General features: G+C 47.9%; 1 long non-coding RNA gene across 1 annotated transcript; it reads right to left on the minus strand.

Moving 5' to 3' along the window:
* Positions 1-543: 543 nt before the first annotated feature.
* Positions 544-12,668, minus strand: LOC135902917 (uncharacterized). The gene is made up of 3 exons (XR_010564644.1): positions 12,466-12,668; positions 8,678-8,835; positions 544-776 (listed from the first exon to the last, which is right to left on the minus strand). It is a non-coding gene; the product is annotated as an uncharacterized lncRNA (long non-coding RNA).
* Between the last annotated feature and the right edge of the window lie 343 nt (positions 12,669-13,011).

Below are 13,011 nucleotides of genomic sequence, written 5' to 3' on the forward strand. Positions count from 1 at the left end.
AGAAATGAGGAGGAGTGAAGGCGGGGGAGGAGGAGGAAATAACTTTATTGGGTCCTGAGGAACCCCTCCCCACCCATTCTTGGTAGTGGTCGGCAGGGGTCGCGGGCCGCGCCCACGTTGGGACGGGAAGCCCGTGAGCCTCCGCCCTTGTGGTGGAGAGTGTCGCTTCTTCACGAAGTTCAAGGGGCTTTACGTCACCCCTCCCACTCCTAGCACTCACACATCTCCCCGCTCCCCTGTTGCGCGCGCTAAACGTCGGCTCGCACCCTCTCCGCCTTCCTCCCTTGCGCGCGCGAGAAGGCGTCGCCGCACCAGGCAACCATCCTTCTCGGCTCACTCTCGCATGCTTCACCTGCACCTACAGCGTACGGCGAACATCCGCGATCTTACGCACTTGGACTTTATAAGGAACTTCACGGCGACGCCGACGACGAGGACGGAAATTCACCTGGGATGTTCATATAATTGCTACCGAAATAAAACAATAAAGATTTAGCGGCAGTTCGGTGTTTGTTCTTCTGTCTAGGCATATAATTCCCGGTAAGAAAGAAACCCTCAAAAATTATACTTGAATGGCACTTCTCTGAGCATATGCCACAAGTGCGGCTGTCCATTCCAGAAGTTGGAAAAAAGTTCGACCTGCCAACTTGCGCCCTCTATCAAGCCGCTCTACATCTACTGCATGGTTCGTGCTCCAATTGAGTTCCCATTTATACACATGGCTCTTCAGCTCTGACCACCTCTACTGGTGCGGTAGTCATTCCGTCGATGTCAATCTGCAAGAAGTTCAAGATCAGCTACGTGACAACATCAACCGAATTCGAACTTTCGGCCCTCTGTAGCGCAGTGCTATATGTGCAGCAACAATCACCAAATCACTGGGTTATATTCTGTGATCCCAAGGCAGCCCTGCAATCACTCTTTATCAGCTCTGTGCCGAAGCCCACATGAAAAATTGGTAGCAGAGATACAATTACGCTACCATCAGGCGGCGGACGGAGGCCCCGACATTGTATTTCAGTGGCTACCTGGGCACTCCAACATTACTGGCAATGAAAGTGACCACAAAGCTGCACTTGAGGCACATGATTTATATAAAAGCATCTCGATAGCATTGTCGAGAACGGAGGCAGCGCTACACCTCAGCGGTCGTGCTCGTATTATTACTGTAAGGCAATGAAACCCACTGGAGTTCACCAACCGGCGCTTGCCATGGACCCATATATGACATCGCTACTTTTACCTGGTTATAACCGACGGGAAGAAACGCTACTGTACCGCTTGCGAGTAGGAGTTGCTTTCACAAGCGTCTACTCATTCCTAATGGGAATGGTGGACAGTTCCAATTGCAGGAGATGTGGTGTCGAAGAAACGACCAAATATCTCCTGTGTGACTGTCCTACATACGAAGGCGAGAGAAGTGTCCTTCGTGCGGCTTTGGAGCACTTAGACGACCGTCCTTTCACAGAGTAGATCTTGAGCCCGTGGCCTCGTGCGTCTGCTCTGTGCAAGGCCACAAAGGCGTCTGTGCGTTTCATGAAATGCATCAGCCTGTATGACCACCTGTGACTGACTCAGTGATGACCGCTTGTGTGCCTAACAGCGCCAACTGTGAAATTATTCCTTCTCCTCTTTCAATCCCCTTTCGCTTCCCCAGTGCAGTGTAACGTACCGGGATCAGCCTGTATGGTTAACCTCCCTGCTATTGCCTTATCAGCTATCTCTCTCTCTCTCTCTCTGAGCATGCTTTATGCGGGTTACCTAAAGCTTTGCGGGGTCTGTTTGCGAAAGTGAAAAAAAATACATGTAGTAAAAAATTAACAAAAATATCTTGACTGTTCTATCCGGTGCGCATGCAACTTAGATTAACGAGGGCGTCCATACCATAGCTCCACGTTGCATTTTAATCACGGCTGACAGGAAGGCCCCCAGATTGAAACTTTTAGCAGCAAATTTCACGAAAGCTATCGGAGGTACTGAAATAAAGACGGCAGAAAAGGAAAAAGGTGGTAACATGAAATAAAAGAAAGCATAGAGGAAGCGATCAATGCGACGAAGAACGGTCAGGCTCACACGGAAATATTAGAATTTAAAAGGATCGATAACGTCGATATCGGCAAGAGCATTGATACCCCATCTCTCTGCTGCTGAGCGCAACAGAGCGTGCGTGCTCTCGCGTGGCCTTAGTGACAGACGGTGTCGATAATTGCTTCAAGTTATCCGAAGTGGCCGGAGCTGTCGACATTATCTGTCAATTATGGGCATAATTTAAGCATACGGGGAAGAAAAAGAACCGTACTTTCGTGCACGGGTAATTTTTCTTACCTACTCATGAAAAGAGGCTGAATTCTCAAAATGCGGTAGTATTGGTGTAATCTACTGCGCCGAGCATAAGAAAGCTCATTGCGCTTCCAAGAATAATAGGCTTTATCGTGGGTTCTTGTGGAACTCGAGATATCTTTTGCGCTCGTGTGCGAGGCGTGGTTGTGCGTGAATACACCAAGCATCGTATTTCCTAGCGTCAGTTGCACTAGGAGAATACGGAGACGTTTTTTTTTCTCTGTCTTTACTTTTTTTTATTTTTGTGCGAGAATACCGCTTCTACATATAAAGCTAGCGCTTGTTTGAAGCGCCACTGGTGCGCAGCTCATATTTCAGGACAGGATGGGCGTGCATAATCATTATGCTGAGAGCTCTGTCTGGGTAGGTCTGTTTTTCATTGGTCCATTCTTAATCATAAGTGTCCGGAACAGCACTTCGGACTATTGGCAATTTTAACCTCTGCATTATGTTCATTAAAGGCTGTTTCTCTCTTAGAGATAGGCACTGACGAAGGGGCACATATAATGCTATTCGCTGATAGGCTGTGACACCGGCGCAGCGATGAGTTCTTGTCCGAACATCAGCAAACAATCTCTTCCTGACGGTAACAACACCTTCTTTGGACGATCCTGCAGATTTTGAATTTTCTGTGTCATTGCAGAGAAGTTGGAGTAAACTGCAAGGTGAGCTCCAATACAAGGACAGCATCTTTCTTCCTGGAGATTTACATTCACTTAAGTTGTGGTCCCCACCACATGTGAGGCACCGGAAAGCAGATCTACACCATTTTATACGTCCGTAGGCCGAACACCTGAACCCATGATAGACAGAGAGAGAGAGAGAGGCAAGGAAATGAAGGGAGGTTAACAATACGCGCGTCCCATTTGCTGCCCTGGACATGGGGGAAACAGATATATAGGGACAAAAAAAGAAGAGAAATAAGGGAATAGAGCAAGCATCGGTGGCGCACGCTTGATGGTACTCACCAAATCTATAAGCCGTCTCAGAGACCTGCCGACTTGAAGCAATGCAGCAACGCCCTGGTCACTTTCTGCGTCAGCGATGCGCACGACCGTGGTCCAAGGACCTCGCCTTCTAAAAACGGTCTTACGTCCAGCTAATTTAATGCTGTCACATGAAAGTGCTCAAGAAAACTCGTATATAGACGCTCATTTTTCGTCTTGGGCCGTGCTTTGAATTCAGCAGGACGGGCTGGCTGAGAAATGGCAATTGAGTTGACAGGCAATTTTATTCTTATTTGCAATGAATACACACTGAAAGAATGAAACTGCCCCTGCCAATGAAATATCATATTCAATATCTCTGCAAGGATCATGTTTACGTCAACACCGTGGACAAAAGCTTTCACACAAGCTAAGCGAGATATTATCAACTAGCTTACCGCGCTTTCAGCAAGCACAGAACAGTTGACAAGGTTGACTATAGTTGACTATACGATGCGCGCACTAAAAAGCAGGGCTAGAAACTATTCCAAGACGCAGTCAATGCATACTTTCCGCCTCTGAAAGAAATATAGAATACTGTTTTAAATTCTTTGTTTTTTCTTTATTTGCCGATCCCTTTCAAGGCACAGTTCGTCATGTTTCTGTATATGTAACGCTTTTGGGTGAGATGTAACCTGACTTTAATTTCTAGTATTTCATCGCTCGAGAGTCACCCTAGTTAAAGTAGATTTGTTTTTGGTGCGCTCTGGGCGTAGTAAATACATACATATATTCAAGTTTGATAGTAGCTTGTGAAACAGACGTGATACCCCTTGTTCCTGGTTTGCAATGTGGCTTGTGACGAAATGGTCAGCTTCAAACATTCATATTTACCTGGTGTAAACAACCAATTGGTCGGCATACTCTCTAATAATTATACTCTATTCTCTTGAGTGAGCGCGAATATCACTGAACTTCATTGAGTGGAGCGGCGGACGAGAATGGACGCTCAAAAAAAAAAAGGAACGTGATAAAAGTGAAGCGCTCGCACAAGCAATAACATTCACTGCGCCGTTCAAAGGCTGTCGAACAGCACTTCTGCCATTAAAAAGTGCAGCAGGGCTTTGATGCCTTTCTTTACGGATGACTCTACCGTCTAAGGCCTCAATATATTTTCTTCTGTAGCCGGATTGTCGTCTGCTCAGCTTATATTAGTACGCAGAGACCATCTTTGTTCATAAAAAAACAGGAATTGGAACAGAAAATGTGTTGAATGGTCGAATGAAATCGCACAAGGCACTGTCCATCATGCTGATACAACAACAAAGCTCATTTGTGAAAACGACGTCCAGCCACAAGCGACAGAGTAAAGCTGCATCGCAGCGACATAGACGACGAGGTAGTCGAAGGTGCCATTGCGGGTCAGGGGAGTGCAATCACCAGTTTGCATATTTTACTGAATTACAAAGTTCTGATACACTGTAACGAGCAAGTGGGCGATATTGCCGTCCAGAATATTTTCTCCAATATATTTCCCAATTGTCTTGCTTCAATTTCTTTTTCCAGGCATTCACTGAAAGTTTTAACATTACTGCAGCGATTTCTTTGCATGCATCGGCGCCATCCAGAACGTCCGCTCATAATGAAACCTCTTTTTGTAACTGTGCATTTTATACAAATAAAGTTCGTACAACGTCATTGCAGCCTGAGAAGCAACACGGCAATAGGATTGGGATTAAATTAATGAATGGCTCTGTTCTTGTCACGCATTCTCCGGCCTCCGTCAGGCATCTACATCTTTGGCCTCGATCCTTGAACCACGCACGTATCTCTGACAGAAAAGGAGTCACTTCACTGGCGCGAACAGTCAGAGAAGCTCAACCGTCACGCTGCCTGCACCTTTTCGCAATTATCACCGCAGAAGTACCGTAGACCATGGCAGGTAGTAACGCCAAGAAGCGAGCGAGGTCTCGTTCCTTTCTTAATCTGTGACAAGGTGCAGAAAACACTGAAGTCGAAGAAAATACCGCGGCAGTACAGAAAGGCGGAAATGGAAGTGCGATTCGGCACGGCGCACTCGCTACCCGCTCGCAACGCGCGGCTCGGATTAAAAGCGTCGCCCTTGCGTGCGCGCTGGTGCGACGACGATCCGAGGAAGCGGCCGCACACACGGCCGGAAGAGAGTTGGAACCAATTACGCTTCGCTATCCCCCGAGCACAACGAGCCAGTGTGGCTCTGCAGATTCGACCCGGTGACAGCGCGCACTGTCTCGAGCCGTTAACGAGCGGCGCCCCGAAAAGCCCAGCCCGGCGTGTACGGCCAAGCAGATGAACAATCCGGCAGACCGCCTTATTTCCAGTCAATAGTACAGCGGCTGTACCAGGGGGCCGAGTCGCGCGCTGCGGCAGCCAATTTGTCGCTCCTCGCGAGCCCTGACGCTTAGCGCACTCGCGTTCGCTCCTCCCTCGACGCGTTCTCCTCCTTATGCGTTCCTCTCTAATTCCAAACGCACGCGAGCGCGCCCCTTAAATCTCGGCGTTTCTTCCAAGACGGCGCAGTCACTCGGCGCGGCCGACTGTTGAGAAACCTGAGCTCTTTGCTGTTTCCCGCCCGTGAGGATTCACTACCCACCGCGGAAGCGAGTCGCGAATCCGACGTTATCCGCCCAGGCGAAGACGAAAAGCTCCAGGAAGAGGCTGACGCTCGTAGAACAGCACACACACCATCCTCCCCTGCCCCCCTCAAGTCTTGCCATCACAAACGAGATGACTAGCGAAGTGGACCATATTCCGACCTTCTCTGAGACAGTTGTGAAGTGACACTGCTGCCGGCTGTATCCGCGCGGGAGCTCTGGCTCCGGCTTCACCATTCCATAATCCGTTGAAAGAATTCCCTAGCTCGCAGGCTGTTCGTGAAAGGACAACGGTACCGCTAGACGCGCAATTCAAACTTTAAGAACGCGCTCTCTGCGCTGGAAAATGCCAAAGCATAGCAACTCAGAAATGTTTCAGAAGACCCGGGTGTGAGTTTACTCTTCAGTGCGAAGAGATTTTAGAAATGTTACCCTGGCTACAGTGCGACGAAAATAATAGGGAACGCAAACGTTCCTCTGCCTGTGCTCACAGGCTTTTCGTGCATTACTAACTAGGCACCTTAAACTGGTTCCCGTGGTGTAGACAGTCGGGAACTGTTCCGTTGTTGTTATATTCGTTATCTTTATCAGACCTGTGCTAAACCTATTCCTAGTGTAAAAACCGGCTAGCGTAATAAAATGAGGCATATAAAAACCCTAACTCAGTTTTTCCTGCGAGTGCCGTCGGTTATAGTCTCCATATATGATATACGCCAGACAGGCGAGACTGTCATGTGCTTGATATAATTACTGTCTTTTCCATTGAACGAGCAGACTCCATAAGGGTCAAAGAAGAACGCTAAATACTTACGCAGGTGTCACCGAATTGTCGCCTTCCGTTCCTGCTTTCCAAATATATGCTAATCTCGTGGTTTCATTGGGTTTAATGTTGCATGGAACCATTAAAGAGGCCATAATGTTGAATGAACTTGAATTGAATTCTGGGGTGTTCCGTGCAAATACCACGATTTGATTGTGAGGAACGCCGTAGTGGGGGACTCGGGATTAAGTTTGACCACCAGGGGATCCCCCAATAAACGGGTACACGGGCGTTTCTTGCATTTCGCCCACATCTAAGCGCGGCCGCCGCGGCCGCGATTTGATGCCGTGCCCTCGGGCTTAGCAGCGCGACACCACAGCCACTAAGCCACCGCGGCGGGTCCTCATGTTGAGTGACCACGACCGATACAGCGATTACATGGGGCATGAATTTTATTTAACGTATGCCTGAAATTCCTTTCTATGGCAAGTATTGCGAAGCAAAAACATTTCTTTCCTTTCAGATCAGAAACCAGGCAATCCAGGGTCAGCAAGAAAATAAGGAAAACATATGAAATAGAAATCAGAGAGCTTTTACAAGTACGAACGAAACCCAACTGAAGCAACACAATATCATCAGAGGCATGCCGCAAAGATAAGTTCTAGAAAATGCGAACTTCGCTTGCAGAGTACCAAGAGCGTTTCCGCGAAAAGTAAAGTACGTATATGCAACACCGACACCGTTCCTTTAACGTTCGTGATACGAACGAGCCGTCAAAGTGACTCGAACGACACGTGAACTGTTATAGAGTGTCGGAGCGATAACATTGTGGGAAAACTACAGCGGTATAGTTAAAAAGTAGCCTTCAAGGAGCACTGCGCGGTAATAAAATTATTTGAGATGACCAAATTGTTTACTTGAAGGGGAGCCACATGAATATGTTCCAGTTAACAGGAGTTATGTTTACTGAGAAGCAGTAAACAACGCGATCTCACACGCCCTGTTATCACTGTTAAATATGCTAAGCACAAAGTACTGAACGTAGCAGCTAGCTGATCCTGCGGTTAATGCGCGGTAAAGGGCTACCTGATTCGCCAGGCTTCGATAGTTTCGATTTAGAGAAGTTGCCGGCGACGTATCCCAACAAAATCACAGCTCTTACTGCTCCAGTCGGTGGCAGAATAGCACGCTGTCTGAGTGCAAATTATCGAACGGTGGCCCGTAAGGCGCCCGAAATTGATGTTGTCCTAATTGTGATCGTCTGTTGGGTGAGTGGCGGTGCCGCGAAACTGCCAAGGTCTGTATATTTTATGCATTCAAAGTCTATCAAATTCTTACCTGCATCATGATTGACTCTTTGCCACGACTTCCAGCGTCCGTCCGTGTCTAACGCCTTTTCCTTGTGTGCACCTCTTTTGTGTTTAGCTGGTGCCCCCTTTTTTCAAGTTCATCATCCACAACTGGCCCAAGAGCTTGCGCTAATGCACTTTTTAGTCGGTCTTTGTGAATATAGAATGCAGGCGTCGCGAAAGATATATATCAAAGCCTGCCTCTTTCTGAAAAAGTAAAGCTTTAAAACTCTCTTCTGTCGTTCTGTTTACAGAGAGTTGCGAAATATTTGGTTATTAATAACGAGATGTGTTTTTTTTCTTTTTGAATGACCCAAATACCAAATCAACCAATTTAGAGGTTCTCATCCCGTTTGAGCGGCAATTCCGTTTCACCTATTTTTACTTACTGAGACTCTTCCAGAAAAAAAAAATCGAAAGTTACTGTTGTTTTTGAAATGCCTGGTCAGGATAGGAAATAACTTACGCATATTTGCCTGGTAAGCAGATTGCCGATTAATTGTGTAATGTTATTGCCGAACGCAAGTTCTTTGAGAGAAGAATTTTCTGCCAGATAAGACAAGCCATATTAATTTGCCCTTGTGACCCGACGTGATGCGCTCGTCATTGCAGCAGCATAACGATCAAAGAAGTCATATCGAAGAATTCAAACATACGAGTGGTACCCACCGTTGCTAAGCTGATCCTAAATCGTCGCGAAACGTATGCACGGCGCTCGCTGACGACGATTCCAGGTGAATGTGGGTGTTTCGCGAAGCAAGGTATCGAACGATCGACGAGCCACATCTCTGACGAGAGATCGACGCCGAACACCGTCCTCGAGTGTTCTGTTGAAAGCAAATAGGAAATAATATGGTAAACAGAAAAATACGACGGAGGGAAAGCTTCTGATTTAAGGAAGTAAGCAGACAAAAAACGGAAAACAAGAAATAGCGCGTACGTTCGCCCTTCCGTTCGACACTATTTTCACGAAAATTCAGCCATCGATTGTCACTCGGGTCTTACGCGTGGTCAACAAGTTCAAACCCAAATAAACAACCAAAAAAGAAAGCGAAGCAAGGGGCTCCCCTCACTTTAGCGCGTCTGCGCGAGGTGGCCTCAGGTGTCGAATCGATTCGTATTAAAGGGCGACAATCGGTCCCGTTGTGCCAGCGTGGTGGGTGAGGAAAAGTGGGGCAGGGAGCAACGGGAGACGTGCGTAGTTGGGAGTGAAGGGATGGCGGGCAAGATTGAGGGGGCGAGTGGTATCTGTCGAACGGCCGTCTGCGACGCCCTCGGTTGCGGCTGCGAGCGGCAACAGCGCTCCGGCACCGCGGGGCAGTGGAGCTCTCGCCGCCGGCGCCTGCTGCTGGGCCCGAGCAGCCGTGCCAGCCCGCAGCCGCTCGCAACAGTGGCGGGGCGCCCGTAAATCAAGCGCCTCTCCGCATTCGTCTTGCTTAGCGCCACAACTCGAACTGTGTGAGGGAGCTCCCACCGGGAGAAATGGGCCGCACTTCTTTCTCCTTCGTTGGTGGTTTTCTTTTTTTCCCCTACAGTTTGTGTTCCGAGTTCGCCTTTTGCCATCGTCGCGTTTGCCGAAGCCTCGTGGCCCGGATGGCTCGAGTGCACCACGCGGGACGAAAAGGCGGATGATCTGACTTTTGGCTGAGGGGGTGACCCAGTGATACGATGCACGCCCATTTCGTCTCACAAGAGGCGGCTGGAGTATATAAATAAACAAAGAGCCAGCCTGCGCATATCCACACGGAGCTCGTTTCACACATCGCCTCTCCTGTAAGCAAACGAACTAGTGCCATCCCTTTGGCAAAAAAGAAAAAGAAAAGAAGAAAGAAGAAAACAAAAAAGAAAGGAAAACAGGAAAGAGGCGCATAAGAAAGCAAAAAAGTAAACGTTGCAATTGCTACCCAAACACGAACGAAAAGAGCGATGTTCATCTTGCGCGGCGAAAACGAACTGTCTCTAAGATGATCGTTTCCTGATGCGTGATTCCGACCCTGCTACCTTCTCTGTGCCGGTGAGGGGATGGCTGAAAAACAGCGACGAGCTGTATCGAAGCTCCGATCTATGTGTTTGTGCGGCGCTGTTTGAGAACACACCTGTGGCTACATTTATCCGGGTGAACGAATAAATTAGCTGCAAGGAAAGGAGGACTAAGGCTAAATGTTGTAGTGGTAATAAATACCGCTCAGCGTTCAGTTTGAAGTGACAAAGAACCATGCATGTTCAAGGAAGTCCAATTTATATCCCCACATCAGAGTTCTTCCGTCGCGCCAGTGGTTCTCGTTTATATATATATATATATATATATATATATATATATATATATATATATATATATATATATATATATATATATATATATAATCTTAGAAGTTCAAATGCTACTCGACTGTAATTAGATGCGATCCCATAAAACTGTCTAGATACTGTTACAGTTGCTTACAGTATAGATCAAAGCTTGAAGTGCGCATGTACAAAGACGCGACAAATACGGCAAGTGCGTTTGTTTAAGCCAGCAGCCTTTTATGCTCGCTGTTGCCACTTGTGTGGCTGAAGCAAAGAACATTGTACGCACGCAGCGGTCCGCATTTAACCGGCCTGTTCAATTTCTATTTCGCTTTGGGCCAAATATAGACCATCATATACATTATATAGGATACGGATAAAAAAAAGGCCAACTTCAACACATTCAGTCTCCTTGAAAGCCGCTTCGGATAAGCCTACATTGCTCGCCTGCGCCAAACCGTCCGTTAGCCGTTTATGACGAGTGTAGCTTGTCCGCGCTCGCTAGTACATTACGCTTGAACATTACGCTGGATACAAGCTGTTCTTAAGCCTACGTTGTACGTCTAATACTACGGGACAAGACGGCAGCGAATTGGGCGCATTGGAACCTAGTTTTTATAGTGAATCAGCGCATCGAACGGACAAAAACCGCGCTTGTCTTCGTCCCTTGCTCTTTGCTACAGGGCAGCCTAACCCCCTTTCACTTCCAGCGCGTGCAGTCTGAACCTTATTTTTTGGACCCTGACAAGTTTGGTCCCAGACAATCTTTTTCACGGAATACTTAAAACTTCAGGATGATATTTCTGCAAACGAAAAAGGGACTGGTTTGTCTCGTTGATTTTACTTTTATTTTTACGGGGTAGGCAATGAAACCTCACCATCTTCCATTTAATCACTTTTTCTTTCTTCCAGGCAAGAAAACTGCACGCTGTAATTGGATGCACGAAACACAACACGCGCACACCGATTTTAGTTTGAGAACGCTCGAAAAATTTGTCTTGTTTTGTCGTCGTCGGTGTAGATTCATTCACATCACAATGTTCCTCGAACAAACGCGTAACATAACTGGACATCGTGTAGCACTGAGTTTGTAAATTCATCGTTCTGGAAGAAGTGAGGAGCGAAACAAGGAAAGGCTTAGAAGTCAGTCATATATACGCACGCAGTTTGCTACTTCATGGAGGAGACAGGGTCATAGGGACAAGGTAAACAAGAAGCACAGTGCGGACATGGGGCTCCGCAGAGAGAATAAAGTCGCCTACCAGAATCTCTTGATTTCAGGTATTGCAAGAATGCTCGAGTCGTTTTTTGGGCCATGTAAACGCCGAGGTACACAGGCACATACATAGGCCCATAGAAAGCTTTCCCCCGGCCCCACCCACCCACCGATCATTTTAGCTTCCCAATGCATTCTAAAGTAAAGCCTCTTTAATTTGGCCCCAGGTGGCTTCCATTAAAAGCCAGGATTCGAAGAGGACTTTCTTGATGGAATGCTTACATTCGTAACGCAATTTTCAGCCGCAGGCGACATAAGGCAACAGACAGAAAAAAGTATTTGCGAAGTGCGCATTTCGATAAAGAATAGGCGCACAGTGTCGTAATAAGCACAGAAAATGTGTCGTGATAAGCCCGTTACCGCTGCCTTTGATGATTTTCTTGCGATGTGACGTCGGTATGCGCTGTTTTGTGGCAGGAAAGGGAGTAGTTGAAACCAAGCACATCGTTTTACACGGCATACGAGAGGGAGAGAGATAGACAGAGGAAAAAAAACTTGAAATATTTCGAGTCCTTGCTGGGGTCAAGGGAGGCTGGGGGCCAGGAGACTAGCCCTACCGCAGCCTTCCTTCCTCAGACGGCGGTCAGACCTCGAGTCTTGGCGGCGTCGCCGGTTAGCCGGAGGTACAGGGGGTAATGAGGCTGAAGTGGTCGCACTGGGCGTGCAAACCTCCGGCGCGAATCTGATGAAAAATCACCGATGTATTCCCGGACCGCGGAGGCGAACTACTCGTGCACTGCCGAATAGCCGGTCAAAATGCAAGCACGTTTCTGCTGCTTTGATTCCCTATGAAGGCGCGGACCCAGTCCGGCGTTTGGAGCGAGCGTGCGATGCAGCGACCGGCGAAGCCGGATGCGTCACACCGGCGACGCCAAGAGTGCCGAAAATATGCTACCTGTAGTTCGGCACGTCCAACGTGGCCCGCAGCAGCGCGACGATCAGGTGTTTCCGCTGTACATCCGGTTAAGTGTGCGGCGAGCGAGCGCTTTCACATCTGGCGAAGGCGCAATCCCTTCGCTTTCTCGTCAGCCTAAAGCGCGAGCGAATTTGAAAGCGAGCTTGATCGGCATGCGCGACGAGCCTGCGGCGAAGCTTTACCGCTACGTCCACCTACCGAAAGTTTTGTTATATTTTACATTCAGGATATGCGCGAGGTGACTGAGGCTTCGCTTGGCCGTGGTTATGGTAGTAGCATTGGATTGGATAAACTTTTTTAAAGGTCCTGCAGGACGCACGTCAGCGCGCAGTGATATGGCAGTAGGCTGCAGATTGTTTGTCTGGTAGAGAGCAGAAGCGAGATATAAAAAAGAAAGAAACCAAAGGACCTGCTTAGAATAAAGAAAAGGCACATTTTCACCCCACGTGCAGCTTTGACCCGCAGTGCATCGCCTGGTCGCAACTGATTATTCCTCGCTCTCTTCGTATCACTGCCTATGGCTCC

The sequence above is a fragment of the Dermacentor albipictus genome, chromosome 1 (genome assembly GCF_038994185.2).
Source record: "Dermacentor albipictus isolate Rhodes 1998 colony chromosome 1, USDA_Dalb.pri_finalv2, whole genome shotgun sequence".
NCBI classification, from domain to species: Eukaryota; Metazoa; Arthropoda; class Arachnida; order Ixodida; family Ixodidae; genus Dermacentor; species Dermacentor albipictus.